We start from the raw sequence: 20,000 nt of genomic DNA, 5'->3' as shown, positions 1-20,000 counted from the left end.
CTCTTTCTCTCTGTCTCTCTGTTTCTCCATCTTTCTGATTCTGTCTGTCTGCCTCATAGTCTAGTGAAGGTCGGCTTATACAGAAAACTATACTGGGCAATTCAATCCTCCTATCAATATACACGTGTGCGAATGAATGTTTATGTTTCTGAATTCTTTGACAAAAATATAGGAGTGAAACAATGCGATACACTAAGTGCTGCGTTTAATGTGTTTCTCATTGGTTTGGTAGTTGGACTCAAAGAGAATGGTGTTGGTTAAAAGTATTGATTTGGTGTGTCATAAGTTGCACTGGTGTATGCTGTTGATATTGTGATTTAAGCAGATAGCGGGAATGATCTTGGACACAATTTATAAATGGTGCAAAAAATGGCGATTATCAGTTAACCAAGACAAAACTCAAATTCTACATTTTCGAAAATAAGGGTCACAGAGGGGATCCAGTTTTAACTATGGTCAATGACCCCGTACAACTCCAATTATAAATACTTGGGTGTATGACTGAATGGGCAGATGAGCTGGCGAGCGTCAGTAGCTCTTGGTTCTCTCTCTAAATTCCATATAAATAATGATAAGGCCTTCAAAGTTTATAAGTAGCTGCATGATGCCTGTATTACTAAAATATCGGACTACAGTTCAGGAGTGCGGGGACTAAAGTCATACCCCAGAGTAGAGGCAGGTCAGAACAGGGCCTTGAGAGCATATCTGTAGGTTCATAAATTTTGCACATTGATGGCAGTCTAAGGAGAAATGGGTTTTATACTCCTTGTTATACGAAAACCAAAGAATGGCAAGGCTCTGGAATCATTGTGTTGGCTAAGATGTTGCTAGGCTTCGCCGAAGGATCTTTGACGCTGAGTAGTCAAATACACTCAGTTGATGTGCTGATGTAGAAACAACTTTTATTCAGGTAAACACCAACTAGAATAGAAACAGGGAGGCATAAACAACTTGGAAATTCATGAACGACTCTTGATTTCACAATAACAGATTGAATCTTACCATTTTCTCTCTCCTCTATCTCTCTATTGTGTTTGTCTTTGTGTCTGTCCCGGCCTCTGTCTTCGCCTGTGTGTGTGTGTGTGTGTGTGTGTGTGTGTGTGTGTGTGTGTGTGTGTGTGTGTGTGTGTGTGTGTGCCTGCCTCTCTCTCTATGTCTGTCTCCATCTCCGTACCTCTCTCTCTGTCTTTCTGTGTGTGTGTGTGTATGTGTGTGTGTGTACCTGCCTCTCTCTCTGTGTCTGTCTCCGTCTCCATATCTCTATCTCTCTGTCTTTCTGTGTGTGTGTGTGTGTGTGTGTGTGTGTGTGTGTGTGTGTGTGTGTGTGTGTGTGTGTGTATGTGTATGTGTATGTGTATGTGTGTGTGTGTGCGTGCCTGCCTCTCTCCCTCTGTCTGTCTCCGTCTCCATATCTCTATCTCCCTCATTCCGTGTGTGCGTTTTTGTGTGTGTGCCTGCCTCTCTCTCTGTGTCTGTCTCCGTCTCCGTCTCTCTTTCTCTCTCTTTCTGTGTGTATGTGTGTGTCTGCCTCTCTCTCTTTCTCTGTCTCCGTCTTCGTCTCTCTCTCTTCCTTGTCTTTCCATGAAAGAGAAGGAAAAAAATCACGCTCTGAAAACTGGCAAAAACAATTGTGTCCGAGTCTAACCGAAGAGAAAATACATAATACATCGGAGCCTCCAGGCGGTGAGTGCCAACAGTGGTTCAGATGTCCAGTTAGATGAGCAATTGCATGAAACGGAATGTAGACTGAATGCCTTTGGATCAGATGTCAGGTTGCATGTTAGTGAGCTGCGAGGGATATGATTCATATGAAATACCCTAAATAGTAAGTGCATCTGTAGGAGGTGCAAACACTACGAGGAACACTGTTGCCAATATCCTCAGGGCTCCGCGCAGTGGTTGACGCGTAAGACAAGAGGTGAGTAATTGTTAGAAGCAAGGAAGCTGCAGTATTCGTCCGGTTGCCATCCGTTTTAAAAAGTAATTATACCGTATACATGAATATATTTAAAACAAAATACAGCGCAATGAAAAGTGGATGATACTCATGATGACTGTATAGTAAACGGTCACAGATACAGCGAGGGTTGCCAGATTGCCACAAGATGAGCTATTATTACCACAACGAAACACTGTTTAAATATCTTCAGGGCAGTGGAATGCCTCCCCGAGTATTTTTGGTCCTAAGGAAATACTGGGATGGATTTATTTGGTACTCACGGGCACATGTGCTTGTCATTTCATATTAAATAAAGAAGCAACAGTTATTTCTTATCAGTCACTTCCAATAGGCATGAAATAGAATACTTAGGAATATTTAGGAAGGGTGGCGTCTACAGCTGAAGCATATGTCATCACAACTGCTATCATTCATCAAAAGGAAAACGTATAGTATTTGTCAATAAACCTAAAAGTTTTGGTTTGGCAACACTTAGACTTGAACCGAGAGTGACTGTAAGGTGTTGCCAACTCCGGATTGGATGGCGTTATCCTTTGTCACCATGTGATGGATAATCCCAACTTATTAGCTACTCTCCTTACTTCATTAATCGAGAGAGAACAGCACAAGTTACAAGTTCTAAGTGTGAAAGTGTGGCGCTGGGCATAATAAGTGTACAGAAATTATCACCCATGTTGTGTTAGTGTTTTTCTTGCGTTTTGTGCGTGGATAACGAAATTTACTGAATCTCTGATAATTTTTCCCTTCCTAAGAATAAGTATATGCTTATATTTCGTCTTGAAACTTTGGATTAAGTGTTTTACATTGGTAAAATAATTCTTATCTAAGCTCGCTATTCAGCTGATATTCCAGTGGGAAGTGAAAATCGTCGTCGTCTTCGCCAGTTACAATGCAGACATATCGTTCCTGAATTGCCAATTTTTTATTTTTATTTTTATTTTTTAAATACCTTTCTGTTTCCATTCAGAGTTGTAAAATTCCTGTCCCAAACAGCGAGAATATAGATCCAGAACTCCTAGAAAGGTATCTTGTTAAATAAAAGCCAGACTGGTATGAAGTTTGAAATAAGCTAATCTCTAATTACCATGATCATTGTAAGCCCAAACTCCTCATCTTTGACGCGTAAGAGGACTCAAATCACGAAAAACGAACAATAATACTATTGATATGTAGAGAAGGAAATGTTTTTAGATTTATAAAAAGATGTCAGTGTACTATTATTTCTCTAAGAACTTGCGCACGCGATCAGACCCAAACCCAGACACACATACACACACACGCACATAATATATATATATATATATATATATATATATATATATATATATATATATATATATATATATATATATATACACACACACACACACACACACACACACACACATATTTATGCGTGTATATAGATATGCACATATATAATATATATGTATATATTATATATATATATATATATATATATATATATATATATATATATATATATATATGTATTTATATACAGAAAACATGCGCCTGATTACAATTCTCAGACTACTCTTTACGACTTGTCGCTTGGCAGAAGGGGCTGGTGACAGAGCTGGTGCGGGTCGTGAGCGAGAGATGGTGGCCCAGGTGGTCGGCCGCGGGATTCCCGGCCGTTGGCTCCCGGTTGGGCTCGGCCGCGACTGGCTTTCCTTCGTTGGGCGATGTGCGCGTGAACGTTGGTTTGTGTTGGTGAGGTGCGCAACAGGATCACGTGCGAATGATTTTGCGTGCTCGGCAGTTCTAGAGACAGGCGATGTCAGCAACTCGGCAGGCAGTGTGTCAGGCATAAACACACGATGAAGCTTGTTTTGCTTGTTTCCTGATATTCCCCTTTCCTCTCTTGCGGTAGAGTCTGCTTAGTATGCGGCTGCCAGCTGGTTCGTCGACGTCATGGCTTCGGCGGTAGAAGCTTGTGGTGCGACGAGTCCCACTCTCAGCACTGTCAGCGTGGCATGCGAGCGGCAGTGCGAAGACAAGGTGCAGTCTGTCAGGATGCAGCAATCTTGGCTCGCCGTGAAGGAGTAGCAGACGTTCTAGTAACTTGAAGTAGTTTATTGGTAAGATACAGAGACAGTCTGGCCAGAATGCTCTAGACTCTCTCTGTCGCTCACCCGAGGCAGGCTTTTATAAAAGACTACAGGAAATCAGTCAAGAGTTTCGCACTACGAAATGGGAGAGAGACGGTGATCGGGTATAAACAGTGACGTCACGTCGGCGGAGGACCTACGGATGCTACGCCCGTTACATTGTGCTGGGCGGGAGGCCTGGTATGTGTGAATTAATATTCTTGCATAAGATGTTTGGTATGTTGATAGCGTTATCTGTGTGATAACAGCGAACAATAGAGAGCAATGAAAAATAGCAGTAGTGTGTGTATTGGGTTTACATATAGGGTGCCATGTGAGAGTCTTACAGTATGTGTGTGTGTAATCATTTGTCTGGGTCTTTTTTGTAAAGTTGCTCGCACTCCTGCGTTCCGCTGGGCCCTCTTTCGAAGCGCGGCCTTTGTGTAACGCGCAAACGCTACGGACCCGAGAGGTGGCACGCCTATAGCAACGACGCGTACATTGCCTACAAACAGATATTGTAGACTTTTAAGGAATATTTTTTCAATGTGGATTCTGCGCTATGAACTTTCAAGATCAATGGAATGATGGTGGGCCTTTCTTGACATATTCAGTTAAGTGAAGGATAAGTGAGAAAAACATTTGAGCATGATTCTTAACTTGCGAGCTTAGCAGCTGGGCCATTCTCGGAAAATATGGTACGTAAAGATGCAAAGAAGGCATAAATAAAAAAAAACTAAATGTAGACCTACAGTTCAATATCTTATATGTTAGATATCGTAAAATGGTAAATTTTAAATCCTTTGTTAAAGTATAAACTTATTCTTTGTATAAAAGTATAAAGTTGATATAGTATAGTATAAAGTACTTTTAAAACCTTTCGCCAGCGCTGGCGTTCGCCTGGCGAAGCTACGCCAGACGAACATCCGAGTGAGGGAGGACTTACTCTTAAAACCAACGTTCGCCAGGGCGGGCGAACGAAAGGGATCGCCTGGCGCTAACACCTTGCATTCCTGCTAAATCTAGCGCTTCGGCGAATAATAATAATAAAAAAAAAAACGCGGGAAACGCAAATTTGTTTCATCTGCTGTGCGTTATATAAACATATAAGTAAATGTATATTGTTGGCGCATTGCAGGGATTTTTTTAAAGATTATATTAACTTACCTTATATCGTATCACCTGATATTATATTACCTTACCACAAAATACCTAACATAATCTAAGCTTAATTATTAAGAAGTCGATAATGCTATATCCGTAATAGCCTCACTTTATACAAAGGGTATACAACCGATATAAAATAAGGTTAACTGTTGAGCTACAAGGGTTAGGTTAGGTTTAGAGTGGTGGAGCACAACAGCTATATTTCTATAGCCCGTAGTAAACATGCCATCATCAAAACACTTTTGGTAACATTTGTGAAAACAAATCTAAATAAGTCATCTCGGGGTGTGTGTGGGGGGGGGGGGAGGAATACAGCTGATGTCTTGAGCTCTCGACTGGAACATCAAAGGTCTTGAAAAAACCTTTATGCGTATATGCGTTATTTTATAATAAATTATTATTTTATGATATTTTAGAATTACAATGTGATTCCTGCATCATACTATACACAAATATGTTACTAATTTATAATTTGAAAGCAAGAAAATGGTATTCAAACACGGGAGATGGAGGGCTCTAGCGACTTTACTTCGCCAGGCTGTTCCAATACGACCGTTCGCCTTTTGATGGTACGAAATCCCCGATCGCCGGCGAAACCTTTCGCCAGAACTAGCAAAAGGTTTTAAAATTACGGGCCATAAAGTTAACCTTGTTATAGTATAAAATATAGTATAGCATAAAGTATAGAATTAACTTTGTTATAGCATGAAATTATCTTAAACTCCTTTATTATAGTATAAAGTTATTTCTAACTTTATTATAGCATAAAGTTAATTTTTTAACTCCTTTGTTATAGTATAAAGTGAAACTATTACAGAGACAACATTTTCGTCTTCTCTCGAGGTTAATTATCAAGTTTAGGTTATGCTATGTGCACTGCAGAAGTAAACAAATTTGCGCTAGATTTAGCAGGAATGCAAGGTGTTAGCGCCAGGCGATCCCTTTCGTTCGCCAGGCCTGGCAATCGCCCGCCCTGGCGAACGTTGGGTTTAAAGTAAGGCCTCCCTCACTCAGATGTCCGCAATGCGTAGCTTCGCCAGGCGAACGCCAGCGCTGGCGAAAGGTTTTAAAAGTACCTTCCGAAGATCAGAAGTAAAGCCCCATCTGGAGGCAACACAAGAAAACAGAAATAAATCTTTCAACAAGAATTTGTTATTTTGGAAATCAAAATAAAAAATCTTCACGATAGATAATAGACATGACATGACACATGAGAGTAAAGTATTTCTGCCAAATATATTTTATTTTTGTTTTGAGGATAGGAGAAACGATACACAATGAATCATAGACAAATTGATTTGTATATATATATATATATATATATATATATATATATATATATATATATATTTTTTTTTTTTTTTTTTTTTTTTTTTTTTTTTTTTTTGCTATTTCTTTCGCGGACGTCACAATATCGGCGGTAAATTAGAATAAAAAAGATTTGGGATTTTCACTTTTTAAAATTTTCCTGGAAGTAAATGTCGGCGGGCCTGCTATAAAAAAAATGCTATGGCCTAAGGTATCTGTGTGAAGTGAGGATGTATAACAAGTTTTTTTTAGATTACTAATTACGTTTGGTAGTGACACCATTATTCATTCAGCAAGTAGATGAACAATAACGTCATCAGCTTCCCAGCCAGGTTGTGAGCTCCTTTCAATGTTGGATTTGGCGTCACCGCAGAGACCCTTATTCGAATGAAATTACAACATTAGCTCGTCCTGTGCCGCACACCTAGTGACGTTGTTACTACTGTTTTCATATGGGACATTATCTACCATCTAAATATATGTGAAGAAAAAATACATGAATAATATACAACCAATCCTGAACCATAAATGTACCAAGAAAATGTTCCTAAAACAGGGAGCCCGACTCTCAAGCAGAGAGGTCTGCGTGTTGGAGCATATGTTTATATTTTATATTTATTGTAAAATTCTTGTCCTAACTTCGGGAACAGAGATCTAGAATCCCTAGAAGGGTATCTTTCTATGTGTACTTCAGACTGGTACGAAATTTTAGATACTTTATGAGTTCTTTGTTGAAGTTTCACATTAAATTCTCCTAAACATTTTTCTTCTTATAAGCCCTTATTTTTTATTTCACTTGAATTCATGATCATATATATATATATATATATATATATATATATATATATATATATAATATATATATATATATATATATATATATATATATATATATATAATATCTCTCTCTCTCTCTCTCTCTCTCTCTCTCTCTCTCTCTCTCTCTCTCTCTCTCTCTCTCTCTCTCTCTCTATATATATATATATATATATATATATATATATATATATATATATATATATATGTATATAACATATATAACACACACACACACAAGCGTATATATGTGCATATATATATGTGTATATAAAGCCAAATATATATGCATATATGTACATGCATACATACATATATGCCTATATATATCTATATATCTATAGCTATCTATCTATCTATCTATCTATCTATCTATCTATCTATATATATACATATATATATATACATATATATACATACATATATATATATATATATATATATATATACATATACATATATATATATATATATATATATATATATATATATATATATATATATATATATATATATATATATATATATATATATATATATATATATATATGCACACACACACATATGAGTGTGTGTGTAATTAATGAAGCAATAATACACTGGCATCATCTTTCTCTGTAGTATGTAACTTTCTCTTCATATCAATCGTAATATAATTTTTTTTTTTCGTGATTTGAATCTTTTTACACTTTACATAAGAGGTTCATGGACTTACAGTAATGATGGTACTTAGATATGACCTTAGTAATGCTATTCCGAGATCTTCATTAAGGCAGTTCCACTTTATAAAGGAAAAAGGGAGGTTAAAATGGACGAATGACACTGTAATAGATTGACATATGCGGCACTACAATGTAAGTGCAAATTATCATTATATATTCTTTTCTCATGTGGATTATTAACTGTTCTGTATTGTTAGTGTATTATTACTACATTGTACAGTCTATTTCCTATTAATCATTATTTTCAGTATTAGACAGGAATTAATGCAAGGATAAGCCTATCAATTTGCATTTTTATTTATTGCACCAATGACATTCATTCCAACCAACATGCATGTTTCCCTGATTTGTACTGATTCATGTGAATATTAATTCTCCAGAGATTGGAGAGGGCGAGTTCTTTCAATGGTGAGACCCTACGTCGTCCTTGTCCGTTTTGTCATTCGAGAAAACATCTCTAAAAAGACTTAATGTGAATAATGCTGTTCATTCATCTAAATGCCAGAATTTTACGTTGAATGTAGAATCACCGCGGGAGATGTTTGAAAATGAAGGCGAACACAGTATTTACCCTTCTGAAAAGTACCAGTGTAGTAATTATTTTCATATTTATCTTGTGGAATAGTACATGAATTCTTTCTACTTCCCATCCGAACTTACGTCAGGCGGCCTAATAGGAATTATTTAAAAATATACACTGCGCATTACGGACGACAGGTGGAGCCTCTGACGTCACGCTTGGATGGAACTGGCAGCAAATCCTTAACACCATTAATAACAACAAAAGTGAAAGTGATAATAATGACAATAACTAAATGATAATGATAAAGATAATGAAGTAAATATATATATATATATATATATATATATATATATATATATATATATATATATATATATATATATATATATATATATACTCTATGGATTTGTAACGTGATAAGCGCGTGTGCGTCTGTGTACACGTCATTAGATGTCAATAAGACCTTTAACCTTTTGTTAAGTTCTTCCAAAAGACTAGAAACCAAGAAATGCAGACGCACAAGAGCCTTCCTTCAGTACGAATGCGAAGATGGAGAAGACGTCACAACAGACCCCCCCCCCCCCACTAAATCCCATCCGACCTCCTTTCCCTGCCCTTGGCCTATCCTCCTACCAATCTTTCCTATTTGCATCTTCTCCCTTTATCAGAATGTCCTCTACCTTTACGAGACTCCTCTTCCACACCCGTGGCCAGTGACCCTCCCAGCTCCCTTCCCCTGCCGCCTATCTCCCCTCTCTCCCAGCTCCCTTCCCCTCCCGCCTCCTCCCCTCTCTCCCAGCTCCCTTCCCCTCCCGCCTACTCCCCTCTCTCCCAGCTCCCTTCCCCTCCCGCCTACTCCCCTCTCTCCCAGCTCCCTTCCCCTCCCGCCTACTCCCCTCTCTCCCAGCGAGCAGGCTTGCACCCTTGCTGACTCGACAGCAAGGAGTCCTTAAACAACTCACCAGCCAAGGAGCAAATCGCAGCATCAACTCATCACCCGGTGCTGGGAGTCCCTCTTCCCGCTGCCTCTGCATCACAAATGGAAAAGACACCGAAGAACACCTCTCGGAATTTTATAAAAATATCCAGAGTAAACGCTCACAAAGCGACGATGAGCCATAACTACTTCACAAGTTTCATGGTAACCGCACGACGCCGAGAAATAAAGCCTGAACTGTTTTTTAGACTCGGAAACCTTCCCAAGAAATGTCAAAGTATTTCCAAATAGAAACAAGTGCAGTCGTGATCAAAGGGTTTGACAAGGCACCGCCGTCAGCGAGACCGAATAGATCACATAAATGCACATTCTCTCCTTGGACATTCTGATACGGCAATGCTCATAATGGAGAGAAATCTTGATATATTAATTGAAAGTGAAAATGGGTTCACCAGGTTAAGTCAAATAATTTTATCAGTATTCCTATATTCTGTATTTATAGATGTGATGCAGGACATGGGGGAGGAGTCTGCATATAAGTACGAGGTATATACCAATGAGATATCCACTACATCTACTATAAGGCATCACATGGCTGCTCTAAATCTTTTGATTATTTTGAAAAACGTTTTAAAATATGTGACTGAAAAAGAAACCTCAACCTAGAGGATCTAAATGCTAATTTAAACAAGCTCACTTCAAATTTATTCAAGATAATTAGGAAAAACAAATTTGAGCAACTGGTTAATAAACTTACAAGGAGTCAGAGAACACTGTGTAATAAGAGCAAACGGACCTGATATCATTCTCCAAGCAAACGTCAACCCATGCCATGTTGCTGATCACTAACTTAATACAAGGAAATCAAAACGATCGCAGTCAAAATAAGTTTTCGTGAATTAACCAACTAAGACTCTAAGTCACTATGCCCACAAATAACAGCAAGGAATCAACTCTGCTAGAAATTTTGCAAACAGGTAATGTAGACAACAGGTAAATATCTCTACAGAAGTAATTCACGACAGAATAGATGCCATCGCTCCCTTTGTTACAAAAACCGTTAGACGTCCGCCTGTTCCATGGATAAACGACATCAAGAGAGCCACAATAGATAGCACTTGTAGAGCTCTCAAAAATATCATATTCAACACGCTCCTTTAGGCTGATTATATAAAAAAATACGTGTCAAATCACTGATGCAAAGAACCAAAGCCAATTATTTTAGAAATACATTAACTAATTGTAAAAAAACAAAAACAAACTAAAACATAGAAGATAGTTAAAATGCTTGAGCCAAACAAAAATATCAGAAATATTAATATAAGTTCCAGAATTAGTGCGAATAATTTTAATGATTTCTTCGCTAAAATTGGAAATCGCAAATATGAACAAACAACAGCTTCCGCATCTCAGCAAAACACAGGCATGATAAGGCCACCAGCCAATATTTTCAGACCACAACCTGTAAAAATAATAGAAACAATAATCCTGACAATAATCTACATGCTGCGGAAGTGGAAGGCATTGCTCTTCGCTTCGTCAGACTCTACCTGCAATGGCGTATCGTCCAACTGTTATCATTAAAACATCTCCAATCACCGGTGACTTCCCGTCGCCTTGCAAACATGGCATCATAACACCTGTTCTCAAATCCGAAGACACAGACGAAGTGAATATCTATCGCCCTATTGCCATACTCGCTATGCTGTGTAGAGTTCTCGAAAAAATCGTAGCACACCAATGGGCATTTCTAGAAACCAATGTAATACTATTCAGAACATAACCTGATTTCGGAAATAAGCTTCCTACTGAGGTGGCATTATTACAGATCACAAATAAAATGTATGAGAATATAGACAGCAACCAAATGAAGCTTCTTACATTATGCAAGCTATCCGAGGCTTTTGATAGTGTTTACCACGAAATCGTTATTAGTAAACTAAGAAGTTACAAAAAAATTCATATAGAATAAATCAACAAAACAGATAGTATGTTTCGGTGTTCCGCAAGGATCTATATTAGCCCCAATCCTGTTTACACTATTCGTAAATGATATATCAACCTTATCCCGACATTGCCTTTTTGTTCAATATGCCAATGATTTCTCCAAAGTGATTCTGTAAACAAATTCGATGAACAGATAAAAAATACCCAAGAGACACTGACACAAATAAAATTATACTTCATAGGTAGTAGCTAAAACTTCGCCAGAATTCCTATAAAAAAAACCGTAAATTGAAAACCGCTACATCTAGGCATACACATATACAGATTCATAACGTTAGAGAAATAAATCAATCCATAAAAGAGTAATGGGCACATTAATCTACCTAAGCCGTATAAAAAATGGAATCCCTGCTGAAATTAGAATATCCATTATACAAACACTAGCTCTCAGGAAGATTAACTATAGCTCAAACGGATGGTGTAAAGCAAACAAATTTCAAATTCAGAAAAAAATCCCAAACCGCTGCGAGAGTAGCACTTGGCAACGTAAATAAGCGTGATCACACTGCCCCACACATACATAGACTAAATTAGCGAAAAGTGAAAAAAGCAAATTAAACTAAGATACTTACATGTGCAATTATGAAATAATTCATGGTATTTATCCAAAGTGGTTATTAATTCTTCCAACCACAGGTAACATAACCTGTGTCCAAACAAGCCAGGTAAATTCTGTTTGTCAAAAGATCACGTACAGCCATAAGGGCACGGCAGACACTGAACACGCGGACCTCGTGATCTGGGACCAACTACCTCACAACATCAGAAATATCCAGAACTCGAATACATTAAAAAAATAAAGAAAGGGACATCTATTAAATTACTAATTACATCAGGTTTCGAAATATAAGATTAGACAAGTTTTATATGTGCTAGCTATAATTCTGTGTGCATCTTCTATTTATAGGCACTGTAAAATCACTTTTATGTCATATGAATAACAATGGTAACAACTGGAATAAATTATTTTGCATTCTGAATTCGAATTTGAATATTGGTATCATTATTAATTCTATTTTTTTCTTATCATTATCATCATCATCACCATTATTGGTATGACCATTATCATTATTATTATTATTATTGTTATTTTATTATTATTTTTAAATAACTCAGACATTCTGCTTTCAGGTGTTTTTCCTCAAGAAAGTCCCTTGAGGCAGCACTGATAACTACACAGGTTTTCTTTTAATAGGTCTTATACTTCTCAAATGTCTATTCATTGTTTAATTTAGAGGGTCACGGTTAACAATTTTAACATATTCAGTGTACTCTAAATAACTTTCACAACCCAGAACCACGCATATATCAAGAACAACCATCCAGCAAATTCCGATCACAGAGGAACAAGTACTTGAAGCACGGCTTATCTTGTCTTTGTATCTTCTGTTGTTAAATGCACTACATAAGGGCTGCAAATAGTACATATAATCAATACTAGTACTACTGTATCACCGACAAAACGTAAAAATGTAATGAGTAAAAGAAAATGCTAACACGAAAACTCACGAGCAGGTGCAATATACTACTATATCAAGGTTGGTTAGTGGGGGGGAAAGGAGAGAGAGAGAAAGAGAGAGAGAGAGAGAGAGAGAGAGAGAGAGAGAGAGAGAGAGAGAGAGAGAGAGAGAGAGAGAGAGAGAGAGAGAGAGAGAGAGAGAGAGAGAGAGAGCACGCGTGCACATGCACGCATGCACGCACGCACACACACACACACACACACACACACACACACACACACACGCACGCACACACACACACACACACACACACACACACACACACACACACACACACACACACACACACACACACACACACGCACGCATACACTATACGGGAAAGGCCTCCGGCTTCATAACTGGTTGCAGCAGGTCATGAGGCAAATGAGAGGCGTCGGCCTTCTCTCTTACTCCTCATTTGCTCAGTCCAAAGACCTGCCCCAGACTTCCCTGCTGCTCACTCCGTCGGCCTGTCACGCCCTCACTGCGCAGTCGAGGCTTGGGCGCGCTCGCCTCCTCGCGCTGTTGCTGCTCATTTAACTCATTGAACCATGACTCGCACCTTCGCTGGCCATGTTTGTTTCTGACGTGCCTGATCGCCGTGGAAAGATATTTACTTATAAACTACATGTGCACAGTGTTGTTAACTCATACATGCAGATATATTTGCATAATACATTGTAGCCAACTTGGTATACATATCTTCTATTTTAGTTATGCTGCACTAAGCGACTGTACTGTCAGCACAGCACTTCCTGTCTTATCTTGCTTCGTTATATTTAGCTCTAACGTTTTGCCTTTGCTTACGATTTTACTTTTATCATGTATCGCATACATATGTAAATACTATAGGTAGCTTTTGCCTTATATTGTATTTAATTGTATCATCTTACTGTTTGTATTATAGTAAATTTAGTGATATAACTATTTCAAGAATTCGATTTTTGACCAATTATGATGTTACTCATGCTTATTATTGTTACATTAGCATTTCTTACGATTTCATGATCTCTGATGATCACACACATGCTCTTCTGTCAACATTGTCGCTGATTCTATTCACAGATAATGTCACAAAACACTTCAGAAATACAGGTCAGTCATACTGTGGCCATGCCGCTACCGTAAAAAAAAAAAAAAAAAAAAAAAAAAAAAAATTTAGCCGTTACCTTACTATTACTTACATGAAAGATAAAGAAGTTTCTTTAGGTAACTTCACAAATATGTTTTCTCATATGAAGTACCTTTAAAGGGCATATGTGAAGTAATTATCTTGCATTGTTTTTTCTTAGAATATTACTCAATAGTGTATGCTTAGCCTATTCATGAAAAAAAAAAAGAAAAAAGAAAAAAAAAATCGAAGAGACCCTCTGGTATCCCCCAAAATCCCATAGCAACGCCCTTAGAAACGAATATGCAAAACTCGGCGGTCTTCGGCAATCCCCGGTTGTGACGTCATTCCCAGGACCAGGGAGAATCTTGTTGAATAGCGTGATACACACAGTGCACCACGAGTCAAGGATATCATGGAATTGTCCCAGTGTCAAGCTATTAGTTTGTAACAAAGGATGCCGCGGCGTTGTGTAGCAATTCATTGTTCCCATTCATGTCACCAGCTATTTGAATGGCCAAAAGACTGCGACAGAGCAAGGAAGTGGACACGTTTTGTGCATGCCAAGCGGAGCAACTTTCAGCCTGTGTCAAACCAGCGTACTTTTCCTGAAACACTTAGAGCCCGAATGCTTTGCGAACAGAATGGCTTACGACATGGGATTTGCAAAACGGTAGGCCATTGCCAATTTATATTTGTCATCATCACAACAGCGCAGAACAAACTCTGAAAGAGCGCTTTTGCTTGGCGGCGTAGCAAACATTTATTGAGTGGGTACGACACACTGTGCCGAATGCATTGCAAGTGTGCATGTATTACTACACAGAGTTAGGATGGGTACACCACACAAAACACAACAAATAAATACCGATGCCCCTCCACTCGCGAATGGATGTAGGCCTGCGCCACGGGTGCAGACAAGAGATAGCTCAGCCTGCAGAAATTTTGTACCATACAGACGCGGGATCACGTGTTCGACTATAAAAAAATAATTTAGAAAATTACCATTCATTCAATCTCTTCGGGTCTCGACGCCACTCCATGTCTGGCTGGCTTAGCACAACTTCCACATTCACAGCGACGTCTCGTGCATGTACGGTCCAACAAACATCAACTCTTGATATTCCTCTTCCAACTCTTCGAAGACATTGGTACCCTCTGAAGAAGTACCAATGACCTCGTCGGAATAATCTGCTGAAACTTCACTGATTTCACTGCCGCTGCAGTTTTGTACTGAGTCCGACATGTACAATGTATTGAATGCAGAGAATGCTGCAATCGTGTTCTGGAAATGACGTCACACATGTCAGCTGTATATACAGCGAAAGTATTCTTGGCACACTCTTATCGAGACAATGGTCCCACGGGATCTCAATATCCTTCCCATCGTTCTTGGCATCTTTAATTATCAATGAGAACGTCTGTTATCCAGTGCTTGTACTAATTCACCATCAACTCTTAGCCTTTCCTCTTCATTGGGCTGGTCTGTGATGATAACCTCGTGGAGTTTTCTCATGGCTTTCCTCATCGCCGCTAAAACAGCCAGGATCTAGACCTATAACCTATTGAGATGTTCCTGGATGCCATGGCAATGCCTAAGCATGGAGAACATGTGAGGATGAAAGAAAAATCATGACTTGGTGTTTGGTTTAATGTTGTTGCAGTCGTTTCACAGTCGGCCACTAGAGGCGCTCAGATCAGAGCATCATATATATAATGATAATGTGTATAAATTTCTTCAACTGAAATATATCTGTATAAACTATACCTTTCACTTCTTTAATCATATATAAAAATACTATATTATCACAGGATAATCTGTACATGATATCCTTGATATTCATAATGTGGAGTAGAGATTGAAGTTCAACTCCTTTCCTAATACTTCCATACATACATTTATATTTATATAGGCCCACATTCACACACAAATGTGAATTGCATTCCTCTCCGAAGCACCAGATTTATTGCAGGTATAAGCTAAGACTTTTTTAAGACTCATACCAATTGCTTTTGAAGACCTCAGGTAACATATGTACATTTACACGAACAAAATTATGCTTTGGGCAGATTTAAAACACATTAAGACCTGCGACAGAAAAAGTTCCGTTTTCAAGACTTTTTAACGCTTAAATTTTCAAAAAATATTTAACACATTTTAAGACTTTTTAAAGATGTGCCCGAACCCTGTATTCAGGTAAACACTCCCATGGAGACAGCACAGGGAACAGGAACTCGTAGAATAATAGCGACAGGAAGCTGGAGCCAGGAAACATTCTCGATTCGTATGCCTAGAGAGCTGTCAAACCTCTCAAAAGTCTCTATACAGCCACAGAGACCATCTCAATTACATCACACTGGAAACTTGGAGCTCAAATTTCTACGGTCAGCAGAGGGGAAGCCGCTGCGTGTGCCTGTCGACATTTTCTCACACAAAATACTTCTCCTTGGCTGGAGATGAAGGTTTGCCAACAACTTAATATTCTTTAAATATTGTGGAAAATATTGTATAATTCCACACCGAGACATTGTCAGTGTCTCACGAATATAGTAATTGTGCAATGATCGCTTAATTTGAACGATCAATGGCCCTATTTTAGGATGTCTTTTGATTTGGTCTTTAAATACCAACATATATAGAGTATCTCTTATTTGTAATATTGTAATATCTGTACATGATATTTGTTCCTCGTACTTATTTGTTTGCATCTTTTTGGAGTTATATTGTAGTGTGTACTTCGTAGAAAATGGTATTTAAACGATGTGTGTCTTGATGTGTCAAATTATCAATTATCATCCCTTTAATTACACTCAGGGAACCTTTTATCTCCTTTAACTCAAGAAACCCAGTTTTGGGAGGCACAGCAATAATATCGTTTTAATTGATGTATCCCATGGAATCAAATTGACAATGATTAATATGAAAACCTATTTTGATGTGGCAACGTAGCTTTGGAAGGAAACCTGGCGTCAAACAGTGATCGGATTGCTCTCATCTGTGATCGTTTAGTTTATCAAATATAATACAGAAAGCATAAATGAAGAAAATAATTCTGTATAGCACCTATAATACCACCTATGGATTCGAAATAAATCATGTACCCCTACTGAAAGTAGCAGCAGGTCATACCTTTTGGCCAAAGGTGCATCATGCCTTTGTCATTATTGGTGGTATAATTTTTCTTGTTGATTAGTGAAACACGATAAGCTTATATGAAGACACAATATAGACTTTATAACTTGTATATATATTGATGTCTCCATTAAATTCATCTCATGGAATAATCACCGACTACTTTTATTTTACGATCTAATACCTACCTAAAGACAATCTTTCTCTAACACAGCCTTAAGTAACTGGTGGGAGCCGCAGATTTCGATAAAAATGGCGCCGGAAGAGGCAGAAGCGGCTCTATACTCCCAGCAGCACCCTTACTTGGTTTAAATTTGGCGCCGCACAAGCCATATTCCAGCCATTAGACTCTGATCACAACACAAGTTACGTAAAATCAAATAATTATCTGCTTTATCTCACACGAGGCTTTTGATATGACTTTCAAAATTGCTTAATAGCATCATACCCTTTAAAACTAATTGAGAAAATGTACAATTGATCGCTAAAGAGGTGTTAAAGGGTGACTATTAATTTTGTGGTTTCTTTGAGCTTACAGCAGGGCAAACCAGTCTATGTGTGTGCGTGTGTGCGTGCGTGTGTATGTGTGCGCGTGTGCGTGCGTGTGTGTATGTGTGTGTGCTCGTGTGCGTGCGTGTGTGTGTGTATGTGTGTGTGTGTGTGTCCCTTCGTGTGTGTGTGTGTGTGCGTATGTATGTGTATGTATGTATACATATATATATACATACATTGTAACAATCCCGCTTTTAGTACAGTATAGTGCAGTGCAGGTTGATAGTATATGTAAAAGTAAGTTTCAAGATGCCAAGGGGAAGTTGGGAACGACTGCAAGCTCTGTCCACAGCTTATAGCTTATAAATCAGTATCAGTTACATTTCTTGTTTGTAAAATTTGTAACTTAATCTTCTATGTAATTCGTACGTTTCTGATTTAGTATTAAATTTACTTTTGAATCAATAGTCACTTTGAAGTTATTGTTTTAGTAGTTTTGTTAAATCGGTATCTTTCAGTTACTTATTTTCAGAATTATTCAGTTATTTCAGTTATTGTTCCTTATTTTGATTATATTAAATTATGCAGCACTCTTATTTCAGTATTATCTATATATTACCTGCATCATCCAGTTATAATGAATTATAAAGTATATTCAGCATTGTGCATTTTCTTGATTACATTTAGATCATTTTCATTTTACGTTTATTAATAGTCTTCGATTATTATACAATGTTTATTAAAATTGAACAGTTTCCCACAAGTTTAATTCTTTTAATTACACATAGCAAAACATTCAACATTCTTCAAAATGAAAATATACAATTATTGATAAAGAGAATTTCTATCGCAATTCCGTAGTCAGAAAACTGGATTATCGCATAACATTATGATAGCACCAATAGCACTATCACTTATTTCCCTAATGTTCTATCTCATAACCTAACACACGAATTAGAAGTATATATACATCAGCAGTTTAGTTAGATGAAACGCCAAGGTCAGATGTGCGAAACGCGTGAAGCAAGCACGCTTCGGAACCTCGGATTCGATACGCCTCATATTCGACGCACAATCCGCACACCAATTTTCGGAAGCACTTTTTATGACGCTTTTAATGGGGAGATTGTGATAATATATACATATTTGTTTATATGCTTATATATATGTATATATATATATATATATATATATATATATATATATATATATATATAAACACACATACACCACACACACACACACACTCACACACAAACAAACAAACAAACAAACAAACAAACAAACACACACACACACACACACACACACACACACACACACACACACACACACACACACACACACACACACACACACACACACACGTATGAATATATATATATATATATATATATATATATATATATATATATATATATATATATATATATATATATGTGTGTGTGTGTGTGTGTGTGTGTGTATGTGTGTGTGTGTGTGTGTGTGTGTGTGTGTGTGTGTGTGTGTGTGTGTGTGTGTGTGTGTATGTATGTATGTATGTATGTATACACATTCACCACATAATCATAACAATAATTAGATTAATAGTAATAGTAGTACTAGAAGTATTAATAGTAGTAGTAGTAGTAATATCATTGATGATAATGACAGTGACAATGATAATGGTGATGAAAGATAATCATAGTAAAGATGACAATAATTATTATATTATTATCAATAATGATAACATCAGTAATGATAACAATAGTAATAACGATAGTGATTATAATAATAATAATGATACAAATGATAATGGTATTAAGTAAAATAATGATAATGATGATAGGAATAGTAGTAAAGATTATGATCATAGTAACATTTGATATGATAGTAATTATAATGCTTATAATAAAATGATAATGATATTGAAGTAATAATAATGATAATGATGATGTGAGTAATTGTAATGATAAGGACAAAGTAATAATAATAATAATGATGATCATGATAACGATAATAATAATGACAATAATAATAATAATGAAGGAAGGAAAATGGAATTGATGATAATAATGATAATGATGATAATCATCACCATTACAATCATTTTCAGTTGTCAATATGTTCCTATCATCTAATCATTGATATAATGAAGTCTACCTTGAAATGTAAAAGAAAATGTCACAAATAATCCATTTTCTATGAATAATTGAAGGAGTAGCTCCATCAGTTATCTTTCTTAGTATT

Source organism: Penaeus vannamei, chromosome 17 (genome assembly GCF_042767895.1).
Source record: "Penaeus vannamei isolate JL-2024 chromosome 17, ASM4276789v1, whole genome shotgun sequence".
Lineage (NCBI taxonomy): Eukaryota > Metazoa > Arthropoda > Malacostraca > Decapoda > Penaeidae > Penaeus > Penaeus vannamei.
Note: the sequence above shows the minus strand (reverse complement) of the source record.